Source organism: Dasypus novemcinctus, chromosome 30 (genome assembly GCF_030445035.2).
Source record: "Dasypus novemcinctus isolate mDasNov1 chromosome 30, mDasNov1.1.hap2, whole genome shotgun sequence".
NCBI lineage: Eukaryota > Metazoa > Chordata > Mammalia > Cingulata > Dasypodidae > Dasypus > Dasypus novemcinctus.
The window spans coordinates 20,815,197-20,832,492 of record NC_080702.1 but is presented as its reverse complement, the minus strand read 5'-3'; the positions used below and the strand labels follow the sequence as shown (position 1 = coordinate 20,832,492).

Sequence of the window (17,296 nt, the reverse complement as noted above, 5' to 3'; positions counted from 1 at the left end):
TCAGCACCACTGTGTTGATTTTTATTGAGATTGCTTTGAATCTGTAGATCAGTTTGGGTAGGCTAGATATTGTAATGATATTTAGTCTTCCTATCCCTGAACAGGGAATATTTATCCATTTATGTAAGTCTTCTTTGATTACGTTGAACAGTGTTGTGTAGTTCTGTGTTTAAGTCTTTTGCATCTTTAGTTAAATTTATTCCTAGGTACTTTACTTTTTTAATTTGCTATTGTAAATGGTATTTGTTTCTTGATTTCCTCTTCAGGTTGTTCATTATCCACGATGCTACTGTTTTTTGTGCATTGATCTTTTATCCTACAACGTTACCAAACTCATTTATAATTTCTGGAAGCTTTGTTGTAGATGTCTCAGGGTGCTCTATGTAAAGGATCATGTCATCTACAAATAGTGAATTTTAACTTCTTCCTTTCCAATTTGGATGCCTTTTATATCTGGTTCTTGCCTCAGTGCCCAGGGAAGTCTTTCTAACACGAGATTAAATAAGAGAGGTGATAGTGGGCATCCTTGTCTTGTTCCTGATCTTAGAGAGAAAGATTTTAGGGTTTCACCATTGTAAATGATGTTAACTGTGGGTTTCTCATGTAAATCCTTTATCACATTCAGAAAGTTTTCTTCTATTGCTATCTTTTGCTGTGTTTTTATCAAGAAAGTGTTCTGTATTTTTGTGAAATGATTTTTCTGCATCTGTAGATATCATGTGATTTTTTTCCTTTGATCTGTTTATGTGGTGTATTATATTAATTAATTTTCTTCTGTTGAACCTTCCTTGCATACCGGGAATGAAACCCACTTGGTCATGATGTAAAATTCATTTAATGTGTTGTTGAATACAATTAATTAGTAATTTTTACATATATTTTTAGTTAAATTGTCTTTTTTATTGATATGTAGATCCCCAAATTGTTACATTAAATAATTTAAGAGGTTCCTGCATTCCACTCACCCCCCAATTAGCAAGCTTTTTTTTTTGAGCATTTTCACTTCTAGATTCATCAGAGACATTGGGCTGTAATTTACCTTTATTGTGGTGACTTATTTTGGCTTTGTTATTAGGTTATGTTGGCTTCATACAAGGAGTTAGGAGACATTCTACTCTTTTGATTTTTTGAAAGAGTTTAAGCAAGATAGCTGTTATTTCTTTCCAGAATGTTTGGTAGAATTGACCTATGAAGCTGTCTTGCCCAGGGTTCTTCTTAGTTTGGAGGTTTTTAATGACTGAGTCTATCTCTTTTTATGTGAAGGCTTGTTAAGATAACAAATTTCTTCTTTCATCAATGTAGGATACTTATGTGTTTCTAGGAATTTGTCCATTTCATCTAAGTTGTCCTTCTTGTTGTCATATAGTTTTTTAAACTATTCTCTTACAATATTCATAATTTCTGTGTGGTCAGTGGTGATATTACCTTTCTAATTTCTTATTTTGTGTATTTTTTAAAAGATCTATTTATTTCATTTATTTGTTTCTCTCCCCTTGCCCCCAGTTGTCTCTTCTCTGTGTCTGTTTTCTGCGTCGTCTTTGTCTGCTTCTATTGTTGTCAGCGGCACGGGTATCTGTGTGTTTTTTTGTTGCATCATCTTGTTGTGTCAGATCCCCGTGTGGGCGGCACCATTCTTGGGCAGGCTGCACTTTTTTTCCTGCTGGGCGGCGCTCCTTATGGGACACACTCCTTGTGTGTGGAGCCCCCTATGCAAGGGACACCCCTGTGTGGCACGGCACTCCTTGCGCACATCAGCACTGTGCATGGGCCAGCTCCACACGGGTCAAGGAGGCCCGGGGTTTGAACCGCAGACCTCCCATGTGGTAGATGGATGCCCTAATCACTGGGCCAAGTCCACTTCCCTTATTTTGTATATTTGCATCTTCTCTCTTTTTTTCTGTGTTTATCTAGCTAAGGGTTTGTCAATTTTATTGATCTTCTTGAACCACCTCTTTGTTTTGTTTATATTTTCTACTGCTTTTCTATTTTGCATTTCATTTAGTTCTGCTCTGATCTTTGTTATTTCTTTCTTCTTCCTTTAGGGTTTGTTGTTTTTTTTTTTTTACTAATTTCTACAAGTTTGCATTTAGGCCTTCAAATTTAGCTCTCCTTTTTTGATGTATGAATTTATGGCTATGAATTTCCCTAATAGTAGAGCTTTTGCTACATCTCATGAGTTTGATATGTTGTGTTGTCATTTTCATTAGCTTCAAAGTAGTTACTGATTTCTTTCAAGATTTCCTCTTTGACCCACTGTTTGTCCAAGAATGTGTTGTTTAACTTCCATATCTTGGTGCCTAATCTGGGTTTCTGGTCCTTGCAGATTTCCAGTTTTATTTCACTGTGGTCAGAGAAGTTCTTTATTTTTATTTACTTCTCTCCCCTACTCCTCCCCACCCCACCCCAGTTGTCTGTTCTCTGTGTCTATTTGCTGCACATTCTTTTTTTTTTGTCTGCTTCTGTTGTTGTCAGGGGCATGGGAATCTGTGTTTCTTTTTGTTGTGTCATCTTGCTGCATCAGTTCTCTGTGTGTGCATTGCCATTCTTGGGCAGGCTGTACTTTCTTTCGCACTGGGCAGCTCTCCTTATGGGATGCACTCCTTGCACGTGGTGCTCCCCTTTGTGGGGTACACTCCTGCGTGGCATGGCACTCGTTGCATGCATCAGCACTAAGCATGGGCCAGCTCCACATGGGTCAAGGAGGCCCGGGGTTTGAACCGCAGACCTCCCATGTGATAGATGATGCCCTATCCACTGGGCCAAGTCCGCTTCCCAAGAAGTTATTTTTTATGATTTCAATCTTTCTGAATTCACTGAGTCTTTCTCTGTGGCCTAGCATTAGAATGATCCATGCGCTCTTGAGAAGAATGTATATCCTTCTGTATTTCAGTGTAATGTTCTGTATGTCTATTAGGTCCAGCTCCTCTAAGATATTGTTCAAAGTGTTTGTTTCTTTATTGATTGTCTGTTGAGATGTTCTGTCCAATGGTGATAGTGGTTTATTAAAGTCCCCAACTATAATTGTAGAGGCATCTATTCCTTCACTTAATCTTTCCAGGTTTCCTCACCTATTTGGAGTCACTCTGGTTAGGAACATAAGTGTTTATGGTTGTCCTTTTTTCTTGATACATTACCCCTTGCCCATCTTTGTGTTTCTCAGTAGTTGTGCATTTAAAGTCTGTTTTGTCTGATATTAATATCGCTACTCCTGTCCTTTTTTTTTTGGTTATTATTTGCTTGTAAGATTGTTTTTCAGCCAGTCACTTTCAACCTTCTTGAATCCTGGGTCTAAGATGTGTTTCTTGTAGGCAGCATATAGATGGGTTACATTTTCTTATCCAATCATCCAATCTGTATCTCTTGACAGGTGAGTTTAATCCATTGACTTTCAGTGTTATTACTCTCAAGTAATTAGCCATATTATGTTTGGATGTGTGTATGTCATATATTTTTGTGTTTTGTCTCTTTTTCTCTTTTTTTTTTTGTTGTTTCTATGCTCTCCTCCTACTCTGTCTCTCCTATATTTTCCTTTCCTCCTGCAGAACTCCCTTTAGTATTTCTTGAAGGGCAGGATTCTTGTTGCCATACTGTCTTAATTTCTATTTATCTGTGAATATTTTGAACTCCCCTTCATTTTTGAATGCCAGTTCTGCTGGGTAGCATATTCTTAGTTGTGAATATGTTGAACTCCCCTTTATTTTTTAATGCCAGTTCTGCTGGGTAGCATATTCTTGGTTGGATTTGTGTGTGTGTGTGTGTGTGTGTGCCTTATGTCATACCACTGTCTTCTTGCTCCATGGTTTCAGATGAGAAATCAGCACTTAGCCTTAGAAAGATTCCCTTGTAAATGATGCATCTCTTTTCTCTTTCTGCTTTCAGTATTTTCCCTTTGTCTATATTGTTGGATAATTTGACAAGTATATGCCTTGTGGTAAGCCTGTTGGGATTTATGTTGTTGAGGTACATTGTACTTCCTGGATATGTACATCCATCTCCCTCCATACGTTTGGGAAGTTTTCAGCCATTATTTCCTCCAAGTCCCATTCTGTCCCCTTTCCCTTCTCTTTCTGGGATGCTTATAATTGTGTACCTTTGTGTGTTTTGTGTTGTCATTCAGGTGCCAGTCCCTGCTGGGTCTTTTCTTTTTATTGATCACTCCATCTACTGGTTTTATTTCAGATGTACTCTCTATCACATCACTACTACTTTCCTCTGCCTCTTCAAATCTGCTGTTATTTTCTGAGAGTGTTTTTGATTATTGGATTGTACCGTTCATTACCATCATCTCCTTATACTTTTTTGATTATGTTTACAATTTCTTCTGTATTCTCTTCAAGTGTTTTATTATCCATAATTTCTTCCTTCATTTCATTAAATTTGTCTGTGATGTATTTTTTGAGAGCTTTGATTAGTTGTTTGATGTTCTGCTCCTCTTCAGGTTTTTAGTTTGTTCATTGGATTGGGCCATGATTTCCTGATTATTTGGTATTTTTTTTGTAATTTTTTGTTGCTGTCTGGTTATAATTTTATCTTGATGGGTTTTTTTCAGTTGATTTTCTTCTCCATCTAGTCTTAGGATTTATTTGGTGCTCTTTGTATGTGTGTGTTATGTCTTCTCTTTGACACTTTGTTGTTCTCATTCTCTTTGCTTGTTGTTGTCTGAGTTCCCTTGAAGGAAAATATTAGGGCCAGGGAAGGCAAAGGAGGTAAGGAAAGCACAAGTATAATAGTAGTATTGATAGTAAATGTTAGCACAAGATAAATGTGAGGTCTAGAAGAATGGTTATTAAATGCATGTAAGCAGTGTAGAGTTAGAACAGTAAAATGTGAAGTATCTACAATGAGATGACAAACTGAATGTAGGGAAGAATATAGTACATTTTAAAAGACCAGTGAGTTCAGGAGAGAGGGAAAGAAGAAAGAAAGTACAATAACATAAAGAGTGAATAAAGATAGGAAACAAATTAGAGAAGTTAGAAATAAAAATTCAGAAAAAAATGGAGGCTAAACAAGAAGGGGTGGAATGTAAGAGAAACAATAGATGATGGAAGATAGAAAGATGTAATGGAAAAGGGATATCATCAGTAGCCAAAATGAGTACATAGAAAAGAGAAAATTGAGGAAGAGGAAGCACATCAAATAATAATCACTGCCTACAGCACCTAATAGAAAAAAGGAAAAAAGGGAAAAAAAGAAAGAAAAAAGGGGGAAAGAGAAAAAGTTGGGCCATGGTAGTATAAAGAGGAAGGAAAGAGAAGAAAATAAACCAACAAAAAAGACCAGACAAGCCTCAAGCAAGGAATCCTCTTGGCAAATGAATAAACTGCTTTAGGAGTCTGTACTTCCCACTTTCTCCCTTCCTCACTTCCCTCTCTTCCAGGGCAGCAGGAAGGCCATGTGAGGGCTCCCCTCAAAGATTCAAATGGGACCCTGGTGAACCAACACACCACAGATGATAATGACTCTTAGTTTCTTTGAGAGAGAGCACCTATTTGCCAGGAACCCTAAATATGCTATTGGAAGTATACAAAGCACATCCTACTATCCCCCTCTCTTAGGTGTGCTATGCATTATTAGTTAATTTTCTGACTCTACCTTTATACAGATCAAGTTTCCCTATCCCAGGGCATTTATGTAAATCAGACAGACTCTCAGCAGATTTACCTCTTCTCTTTGACTGGCCTCTCCTCAAGCCAGCTGGTATGTTCCTCCAAGCTCAAAGTATACGTTAAGGAACTACACACCAAAAGAAAATGTTAGTGATTTGCAATAATTAACAAGGTGTACCTCAGTTTCCCCTGATATGCATTGGGAAAAAGGTAAATCCCCTCCCCTATGTGGCACTTTCCCCCTGGTTAAACAAAGGAGCCCTGGTAAAGGGAGGTAGACATCTTCACCCTCTGCATATCAGAGGCAGATGGAGATCTTTACTACCTCTACCTGCATATCAGAGGGAGATGGAGACAGAAACCTTCACTGTTTATAAACGCTTTTTAAAACCTTACAGATCAAAAGAAACATCTGCTCCTGCAGCATTCCAAGAAGCCATGGACTCACTCAACTCCTTCCCACTACCTCTCTCAGACTCTCAACCCCCGTCTTAGTAACTATCATTTCCCTGCCTAGGAAAGTTCTGTATAAATTCAAGTTCTGCCCTTCCAGGAGTGGGCTGAAGTCTCTCTTCAGACCCCGACCATGCTGGTGGGGGGGCTGAAGTCTGTTCTTCAGACCCCCTCCATTGGGAGAGCTTCTCAATAAGTTCTTTGCTTATGGTCAGTCAGTCTCCTTGTCCTAGTAAGAACTGTATTTTCTCCAACAATATCATTTATCTATTTTAATTTATAAAAAGTGTTTGGCCCAATACAAAACCAATAATTATCTCAGGAATAATAGTCTAGGTTTGTGACTCTAGTAATAGGTAAAATATTCAAAAATTTTTATTATTTTTCCTAATGTATGTTTATTATTCATGCCAGGGTTATTTGGAAGAATTTTCATGCTTAATTTTCAGTTCATAGATTAGATTTTGCATGTTTACCATTACTTTATGGATTTTTTAAAATAGGGAATATTGTTCATCCCTTCAAAGTTTGCAACCATCCTATTGTATGGAACATTTATATCATGTGTCCTTGAGTTCTTTAAAGATAGTTTTTTCTTTTTCCTAAGCCAGGAGAACAACACAGAGGAATAGATATGGCTCTTTAGATATGGCAGAAACCCCAGGGAGAGAGACAGAGCCATTCACCTGATAGTCTACAGCTGACCTTGTAGAGAGAGGCAAAGTCTAAAGAGCCTCATAGCCTATAGCTGAACTCAGGGAGGAAACAGAGGAGCTGAACCCAGAGGAACCCAGAAAGCCTGAATCTTCACAGGTGCCGGCAGCCATCTTATTCCAATACATGAAAAAGGACTTTGGTGAGGGAAGTAACTTATGCTTTATGGCCTGGTAACTCTAAACTCCTACCCCAAATAAATACCCTTTATAGCACCCAGCAGATTTCTGATATTTTGCGTCAGTACCCCTTTGGCTAACTAATATACACCCCGTGGTACAGAGAGAGTGGGGCATTTTCCTCAAGGATTTGGACAGTTAAGGTCAGCACTCCATAGGCCTGCGAGGGGTGCCTCTGCCCCCATGGATCAAGGAAGACCAGGTGGTCAATTCATAGCTCTGAGATGGTTGAGCCTGTATGTCAAAAGTTAGGGGGAATGTTGTCTTCACATCACTGCACTAGGGGGGTTAAGAAGCTAATCCAGGGTTTGGGTAAGTTGTGGTCATCACCCCACTGCTCTCACAGGGTGAGGTCTGGAGCTAGGGTAACACCCAGCTGCTAGATGAGGGTGGAACCAATAAAATGGCCATTGGGCAAGCCTGTAGAAGGGGTGGGTTCCCATAAGGTCCAAAGGAGAAAATCTATCTTTTTAAGAATGACTTTCAGACTGTGAAATTATATGGAGTATGGTCTGCAGGATGACTGAAATCTCGAGGACCCATGACAAATGTTTATCCTTTGTCCATTTGTGTATTGGAAGCAGATAAATTGTTTTGTAAGTTTCAGAGATCTACATCCAGGATGGAAATTGCCCCAAGACAAACATTATTTCTTTAAATTGATTATGATGTGATTTAGTACCTCCATTGTTACTGATTTAAAGTTCATTTTAATATTGTAATGTCCTTTTGGAATTCAGAGAGTGGAGTTTAGCAGTTCGATACAGTTATGAATTTGAAAAATACATATTGGATTATGTTTGTAAACTGGCCTGAACCTGGGCATGATTATGTTCTGATAGGGCTTTGATTGGGCCAAGTCATTAGTGTTTTCATTCCCTACTACTTGGTGGTCATGGCAAAGGACAGAGTTGGAGTGTTTTTAATGTTGGAGTTTGATACTGAAGTCTTAAGCTGGAACCCCAGGAAGTAAGCACACCAAGGAAAGAGAAGCAAGTCCCAGGAAGAGAGGAATTCTGAGCCAAGGAAGAAGCAAGCTCTGGGAAGAGAAGAACCTTGAGCCCAGAGAGAAGCAAGACCTGGGAAGACAGGAACCCAGGAAGCCTGAACCCCAGGAGTTGTTGGCATCTGTCTTGCTCCAACATGTGGAAGTAGACTTTGGTAAGGGAAGTAACTTATGCTGCTTGTTACCTGTAAGCCTATACCTAAATTAATACCCTTTATAAAAGCCAGTAGGCTTCAGGCATTTTGGCTGACTAATACAAAATTAGAGTTTTTAAAATAAGTAATAAAATATAAGAAATTTTAAAAATGAAAAAATTTGGAGTAATAAAAATAATGTAAAAAATATTTCAAAAATATTTGACAGTGTCTTTCATCACTGTAAGACCTGTTCGCCTGTATGGACAGCGAACATTTCCAACAATGGCTTCATAATGAACTGCCAAACTGCCCTCCACAATGGCTTTAACATTCTACATTCTATATTCCCACCAGCAGTGGATAAGAGTTACCAATCCTTCACATTCTCTCCAACACTTGGGGCCCTCTGTTTTTTCAATTACTTCTAGTGTAATGGGTGTAAGACAATATCTCATTGTAGTTTCGATTTGTATTCCCCTAATAGCTAGGGATATTGAGTATCTTTTCATGTGCTTTTTAGCCATTTGTATTTCTTCTGTGGAGAAATGTTTACTCAAATCACTTGCCCATTTTATAAGTGGGTTTTTGTCTTTTTATTTTCAAGGTGTAGGATTTCTTTATATGTGCTGGATATTAGGCTGCTGTCAGAGATATGGTTACCAAATATTTTTTTCCATTGTGTATGCTACCTTTTCATTTTCTTGACAAACTCCTTTGAGGTCCAAACATTTTAAATTTTGAGGATGTCTCATGTATCTATTTTTCTTCATATCTCATGCTTTTGATGTAAATTTCATGAAACCATTTCCTAATATAACATCCTGTAGATGCTTCCTTACATTATCTTCCAAGATCCTTATCATCTTGGCTCTTATATTTAGATCTTTGATCAATTTTGAGTTAATTTTTATATAAGGTGTGGATTGAATGTTCCCCTGTGATTCTTATAGATATGGACATTCAGTTCTCCAAGCACCATTTGTTGAAGAGACCCTTCTCTCCCATTTGAATGGGCTTAGTGCCTTGTCAAATATCAGCTGACTCTATATCCAAGGATCTATACCAGAACTCTCAGCTTGATTCCATTGGTCAGTATGTCTATCTTTGTGCCCATACCATGCAATTTTGACCACTGTAGGTTTCTAGTATATTTTAAAGTCAGGTAGTGTGATTCCTCTGATTCCACTTTTCTTTCTCAATATGTCTTTGCCTATTCAGGGCTTCTTGCCCTTCAAATTAATTTAAGAGTTAGTTCTTCCAATTCAGTAAAGAATGCTGTGGTAGTTTTTATTGGGATTCCATTAAATTTGTAAGTCATTTTGCATAGGATAGACATCTAATTGATGTTTATTTTTCCTGTCTATGAACAAGAAATGTTCTTCCATTTGTTTTGTTCTTCTTTGATTTCCTTTAACATTGTTGTATATTTTTCTAAATCCAAATCATTTACATTTCTATTGATTCCTAGGTATTTGTTTCTTTTGGTTGCCTTTGTGAATGGAGTGTATTCCTTGATTACCTCTTCAGGTTGTTCATTATTGGTGTACAAAAATGTCATTGATTTTTGCACATTGATCTTTTAACCTGCCACTTTACTGACCTCACTTATCAGCTCTTGAAGTTTTTTGTAGATTTCTCAGGGCTTTCTATGTATAGGATTATGTCATCAGTAAATAGTGACATTTTTACTTCTTCCTTTCCAATTTGGATGATTTTTTATATCTTTTTCTTGCCTAAGTGCTTGAGCAAGTATTTCTAATACAGCGTTAAATAAGAGCATTGAATATGGGCTTCTTTGTTTTGGGAATGGTTGCTGTATTTTGTCAAATGCTTTTTCTGTATCTATAGACATGGTCATTTGATTTTTAAGTTTTGATCTGCTTATATGGTGTATTACATTGATTAATATTCTTATTTTGAAGCACTCTTGCATGCCAAGGATGAAACACATGTTCTGATGGTATATATTTCATTTGATGCAATGATGAATCTGATTAGCAAATATTTTTTGAGGATTTTAGCATCTAGGTTCGTTAGAGAGATTGGTCTACAGTTTTGCTTTCTTGTGGCATCTTTGGGTTTGGTATTAGAGTGGTGTCAGCATCCTAGAATGAGTTATGCAATGTTCCCTGCCCTTCTATTTTGTGGAAGACTTTAATCAGGATTGATGCTATTTCTTTCCAAATATTTGATAGATATCACCTGTGAAGCCATATGGTCCTGGGCTCTTAGTTGGAAAGCTTTAAAGTCCCACAAATGCCTCCATATCACACCTCTTACAATAGTTTTGCATCTAAAGTCTCTTTTGCCAATATTAGGATAGCTACTCCCACCCTTTTCTGATTATTGGTTGCATGTAGAATTGTTTTCCGACCATTCAGTTTCAATCTCCTTCCATTCCTGGTTCAAAGGTGAGTTCATTGTAGATAACATATAGATGGGCCATATTTCCTTATCCATTCTGCCAATTTTCTATAGCTTAATTTTCAATTTGATCATGTAATTGAAAAGAATACTGCAAGGCATTTCTAGTAGTAACATTATTTGTTAATCATACAATGACAAGGTTTTATCAAGTTTACTGGTCAGTAGTTTGGGTTGACTAGTTATATCAATGGTATTTAAAGTTTCTTTCCATTTTTGCTTTTCTTTTGTAAAGTACTTTAATCTTTCCATTTAGTAAATTGTAAGGGAGATACCCCAAAGATAATCTAGAAACACTTGAAGTTGGCAGCTGTCCACAGACTCAAGAATTAGACAGAATTAACTCTATAAAGAGTTAGCATAAGAATTAGCCCATTGGAGAAACAGATCTTTTTCTTGTGATTGTACAGTTAAGGAAAGGAGAGAGAGCATAGTAATGGGTTAAGTAATCATGCTAAGAGAATTCAATATTGAGGTAATCCTAAATAAATAAAAAAGTTTATATTATCCAGGATCCCAAGTTCTAGAAAAATGAGAAAAAGGGAATTAATAATAAACACAACCACCAATTACTAATGAATTTTTAAAAATATATGTTTGAGTCCATCCAGAGGTTCACAAGTATACCTGAGTTCTGGATCTTTGGATGGGTCAATGGTAATAACTGCTTTTTGAGTGAGTGATGGAGAATCACCTTGTAGGATAGGTTGTGCCTTGATTCTGGTATGATGGATTCATGGTTTTAGGTCCTGTAACTTAAGGATGAGTGACAAGCAACACCCATTTGGGATTTAATTGTCCTTGTTCTTCATGTACACAGCCATACCCAGTCTCCTGGTTGGTAATTGTGTAAAGGACTATAAGTGGGGAAATTAAGATAGTTGGAAGCATGTATATTTTTGAGTTAGGATAGCTCATAAAGATTTCACATATTGTATGGTGGCTGGTTCATAACTAGATGCGTATTGCCAGCATATTCAACTTTTAGAAATGGCTTTCTACAGATCATTTCATAAGGGCTTAAACCTAGCACACTTCAAGATGCTACTCTTATCCTCAGGAGGGATTTATCCCATTTCAGTTGTGTTTCTATGCAGGTTTTTGCTAGATATCCCTTTAATGTTCAGCTCATATGTTGTGTTTTTACTGTGGACTGAGGCCATAAGAATAGGGTAGTCACTAATGAATGCCCAGCAACCTGAAACATCTTTGCTACTTTACAGGTGAGAGTAGCACCACTGACACAGAATGGAGAAAGGGAGTCCAAACCTAGGAATAATTTCCTCTAGTAGACATTCAACCACTTTATGGGTTGTTTCTCTTTAGCAAAGTTTCCATCCATCCTGTAAAATTTTCAGCAAACACTTAAAGATATCTAAACTTTTCTGGGGTCTTTGGCATCAGAGTAAAATCAACTTGCCAGTGTTCTCCACCCAAACTTCTAATATTGCACTCCTTTTGTTTATGTGGGGATTTGGTGTGGGGTCCAAGATATTCTTGAGTGTGAATCACACATTGGTCAGTTGTATTTTGAATCATCATAACTTGGGATCCGTCAGGAACTGACTAATCCATTTTATATGGCGTTTCATATCCATAATGATTTGCTAAAAATATATTATGATGAGTTTAAGGAGTCCATCTGGGACAATAACTTTATGGATATCCTCAGGTTTATTACCACTTTCTAACCATCTTTGTTCTTTTAAACTTGTAAATTCCCCTTCTTTGTCCCTGCCAAGTTTTATTGAATATTGAAGATTCAAAAGTCTTTCAAGCTGAGGTCCCTGTTCACCTAGAAGTAACAACAGGAGCTTTGGATAAAACATGGCAAGAGTTGCAGAAGGGGTTTCATTCTTGGCCACTTCTTTTGCTGCTTTTTCAGCTAGCTTATTGCATCTAGCATCTTTGCTATTATTAGATTGATGTCCTTCAGAGTGGAGGACCACCAGTTCTTTTAGTTGTAAAACTGCATCTATCATGTTTGTAACATATATAACCTTAGACTTTCCCTTTGATCCATAGCCATAACCACATTATAGTACTTCAAGGTGTAAATATGTTGTGATTTCACATTTTCTATTCTAAAAAATTGTAACATGGAACCCATGTAGCATAGTAAAACCACATGTGAAATATAACTATGGATGAAATTGCACATATGAGTTTTCCATTGGAACTGAACAAATATTTGTTAATAATAAAGGATTTTAATATCATACAAAAGCACCATAATGCTAACTGAAAGAAATGAGACAAAATATACTGCATATAGTATGATTCCATTTATATAAAATATAAATATAAATCAATTTAAATGCTAAAACTAGATTAGTGGTAATGTAGACCTGAGAAGGGACTGCTAAGGGATATAGAGTTTCACTTTTTTGGAGGAATGAAATTATTCAAAATTTTGTGGTGATGAATGCACAACATTGTAATTAAAGTAAAACCCAGTGATTATACACTTTGAATAGATCATATAGTATGTAAAGATAGCTTAATAAAACTTTTAAATAAGTAAATACATAAATACCTGTGCAAGAATGAACAGAAGTAGCAGATATATACAGCAGGGGAAGCATAGAGTGAGAGGTGAAGAATTTTCTTGTTTGTTTTTGTTTATTATTATTACTGTGGTAATGAAAATGCTCTAATAATGATTGAGATGATAAATGCACAACTATGTGATTATACCAGATTCCACTGGTTGAAAAAAGATTGCACCTAGCAGTTGCAGGATTAAATCTTTATGTTTAATGTTTTTATTGGTATTGGTTAGAAAACTACACTCTCTCCGTAGCTCCATAGGCATGCAGGTGGCAATAGCATATCCAGAATAGTATATATATTTGCTCTATGTCCTGCATTCAATAACAGGACACTTAAAGAACAATTAATTCACCTCTTTGTGCAGAAGTTTTGTGGGAACAAAGGTCTGCTTCTCGTATTCCAGTGGGAATGACTACTGAGTAGTCTACCTTGTGCTTTCCGTGATTCATATAACTGTTCCCATTAGAGAAAATTTCTGCTTGGTGTGATAGTCGGACATCAGTCAATATGTTAGTAGACAGCTTTGGGTTCTGGGCTTCTCTATTCTTGACTTACGTCACATAAAAGAATTGAAGGGCATGCCACAGAGTAGGCAAGGAAGAAAGGAGTTTAAGAAAATGAGAAAAGTACCTAGTCTGAGGCATGGACTGTGGGCATGATCCAGAGTGAGATGTGTGTGTGTGGTCCCAGGCCAGGCCTTTTAAAAGTTTTGCTCTTCCCCTTCATAATGTTTGGGCAAGGCCCCTGATGTTTGCTCTTCTGATTGGTTGTCCCACCTGTTATCTCTCATGGGCCAATGGTGAGGCCTTTTGTTTGAAGGGATCTGGGGCTCCCCCTTGACCCTGAATAGGATCTCTTTCCAGTCTTGTTCCAAATGGGATTCTTGTGCCTGGTGTCTTCTGGGATCTCTCCAGCTTTATTCTTGGCAGCACTCTTCCTACATGGAGTTTCCAAATGTGCTTTCATGACCACATGTCTCTTGCCCATATTTTTTACCAGGTCTCAGCTGTGACTCATTTCCTTTCCCCCTAAACTAATGTGCCTGAAATCCAGGATTCTAGAGTATATATCAAGAAGTTACACACAATCATATCTGGAAGTTTTCCATTCTGGTGTTTCATGTAATTCAGGTAGTAAGTGGCCAAGTTGAGTTCATCTATAGTTTTCAGAGTGGCATTTGGATTGTTTAGTAAAATGGCTTGATATTTGCTAAAATGGGGGCCCACTTTTTGTTCTAGTGTAGTAAGAATGTAATATGGGGTGAAAACTCTTATGGGAGAGCCCAGTGAGAATTCTGATATCTGGAGAAGTTCACAGGTGGGAACTAGAGCTAGCAAGCAAGCTGGCCATACTCAGGTACAGAGTTGATCTGCTTTGATATGGAAACAATTGACCTGATATTTCTTCCAAATTCTTGCACTTATTGTCCCAATGTAATGCCTTATTCATAAACAAGAGACATAAATTCATTAGGTCAGGAGTCTCAGAGCTAGGGCTAATAGGAGCTTATCCTTAGAATCAAGAGAACATTCTGGGTTCCATTCTAAAAGATCTTTATCTTCCCCCTTTAAGACTCCATATAAGGATTTAGCAATGAGTCCAAAATTTGTTATCCAGAGCCTGTGATAGCCAGCCATACCTAGAAACCATCTAAGTTTCTTTCTGTTTGGGGGCTCTGACACTTACTGAAAGATTTCATTTTTGCTGGGCAGCAGGGCTCATAGTCCTTAAGATAATTAAAACCCAAGGTATTTTACCTGGGTTTTGAGGGAGGGCACTGGTGACTGAACTTTGACCCCTGGGAAGAGGGAGGAAAAGCCAACTAGTAGGATAAGAAGATTTTCAAACCATTCCCCTAATTTGTATTCACCCAATCTGATGCTTCCCAGCTAACATACCCTATTAACACAAGTGCTAACCTAGCTTCCAAACTCCAGTGAATGCTCCCTGGCAGAACCCCAATAACTAACCAATTAGAGCATTGCAACTTAAGTCTCCAGCCCCAGGGTGGCTGCACAGTGAACCTGTATCTAGAAGAGCCCCAAAACCCTGGGCACACTTCCTTCTTTGCCCTGGGTACACTTCCATTGTCACCTTGGCCAGTCTTGAGCTGTAACACTGAGGGCACTTCCTTCCTCATCCCTGCGAGACTAACAGTGTGAACTCAAGCCGTAACACTGAGCTGTAATCAAATAAATATCTTGTCACTGCAATAAGGTCACATTTCTTCATTCTGAATTCTGTTTGAACCAACAATCAAAAGTGGCAATAAAATATTTGAGTTTTCATTTCAGGTACTTTATATACTTTCTGTCAGCCTCTTTAGCATTTTTGTGTTTTGATTTGAGGCTCCCTGGGTTTTGCTAGCTATGAGTATATCAGCAGCACTCTGAAGGAAATGTCCTTCTTGGAGGCATATGCTTTGTAAGTTCTAGGACAATATCAGCCCCAAAAGAGTAGGAACATTTTTGAACACTTGTGGCAATACAGTCCAACAATGTTGTTGTTTTAGTCTGGTATTGGTATCCTCCCACTCAAAAATGGAAAGCATTTGTGATTCTTTCTCTAAGGGTATGCAGTAAAAAGCATCTTTCAATTCAAAAATAGTGACCCAAGCTTAATCATCTAAAGTCCTGACATGGAATATATAAGGATTAGATACCATTGGGTGGATGTCTTCTACCACTTGATTAACCACCTTTAAATGTTGCACAAATCTCTACTTTTGTGTGCCAGGTTTTGGGACTGGAAAGAAAGACATGTTAAAGTCTGAGAAGCAAGGTCTGATTAGGTCCCAACTGTAGAACATTTTTTCTTTCATTTTTTATTATTTATTTCTCTCCCCTCTCCTCCCATTGTCTGCTCTCTGTGTCCATTTGCTGGGTGTTCTTCTACGCCCACTTGCATTCTTATCAGCAGCACTGGGAATCTGTGTCTTTTTTTTTTGTTTCATCATCTTGCTGCATCAGCTCTGTGTGTGTGCAGTGCCACTTTTGAGCAGGCTGTTTTTGTTTTTCATGTGAGGTGGCTGTCTTTGCAGGGCACAATCTTTGCACAAGCAGTTCCCCTATGCGGTGGACACTTATCTGTGGCCTGGCACTCCTTGTGTGCATCAGCACTATGCATGGCGCAGCTCACCATACAGGTCAGGAGGCCCTGGCTTTGACCCTGGACCTGCCATATGCTAGGTAGGCAAATGCTCTATCAGTTGAGCCAAATCCACTTTTGACCAGATATTCTTTTTTTACCTTTACAATTAGTATAGTACCAACTTTGCTTTTGCTACAAAAACATTAAAATATTGTTAACAATAGTTCATAAAATAATTAGTTAGGTTTTTCCCATGTACCACCACATTCTTAACACCTTGAAGTAGAACATGCCTTTATTTATCTCATTAAATACAATCCTTATCTATTTCCAAAATCAATGCCATACATTCCCATCATTTTCCTCCAGCTATTTTTCAACTAACATTAATCTTCTTAGACTACTCATTTCAGCCACAATCACATCCAAAAACCAATAGTGTTTGTTGCATTCATTATAATGTGTTACTATTATTTCCAACCAATACATATTTACATTTGACCTTATTAAACATACTACATACATTGACTCTTCTCTCCCTTCTTATCCCATTCCATCTCTGAGCAACCTTCACTTCATAGTCCAGCTCCATAAATCTACACATCGTATTTAGTTCCTATCAGTGTGACCATGCAATATTCCTTCTTTTGAATCTGCCCTGTTTCTTTCAATATATCTTCAAGATTACTCCATGTTTTCATGTGCTTTCCAAATTGATTTTTTCTTAGAGTTGAATGGCATTCCATTATATGAATATAGTAAGCCTTGTTTATCCATTCTTCAGGTGGAGGACACTTAGTTGTTTCCCTCTTTTAGCAATTGTGAATAATGTCATATGAACATCAGTGTGCAAATATCTGTTTAGGTCATTGCTGTCAGTTCTTTGGATATATTCCTAGTAGTGGGATTGCTGGATCATACAACATCGATATTTTGTTTCCTGGTGAACCACCAGATCATCTTCCACAGAGTTAGAAATGTCTTATACTCCCATCATCAGAAGGATTGTTCTTATTTCTCCACATTCTCTGCAGCACTTGTAGTTTTCTGCTGTTTTTTTAAAAATGGTGTTTTTTGTTCTTTTGCATTGAAAATAATTCACAATTCATACCTTCTGCTTTTGGCTCATCA

At 37.6% G+C, this 17,296-nt stretch overlaps 1 long non-coding RNA gene across 1 annotated transcript in view; it reads left to right on the top strand.

Annotated features, from left to right (window-relative positions):
- The window catches only part of LOC139437869 (uncharacterized), a 194,181-nt gene that overhangs the window by 22,514 nt on the left and 154,371 nt on the right, over nucleotides 1-17,296 (top strand). The gene's annotated exons all lie outside the window — the stretch shown is intronic.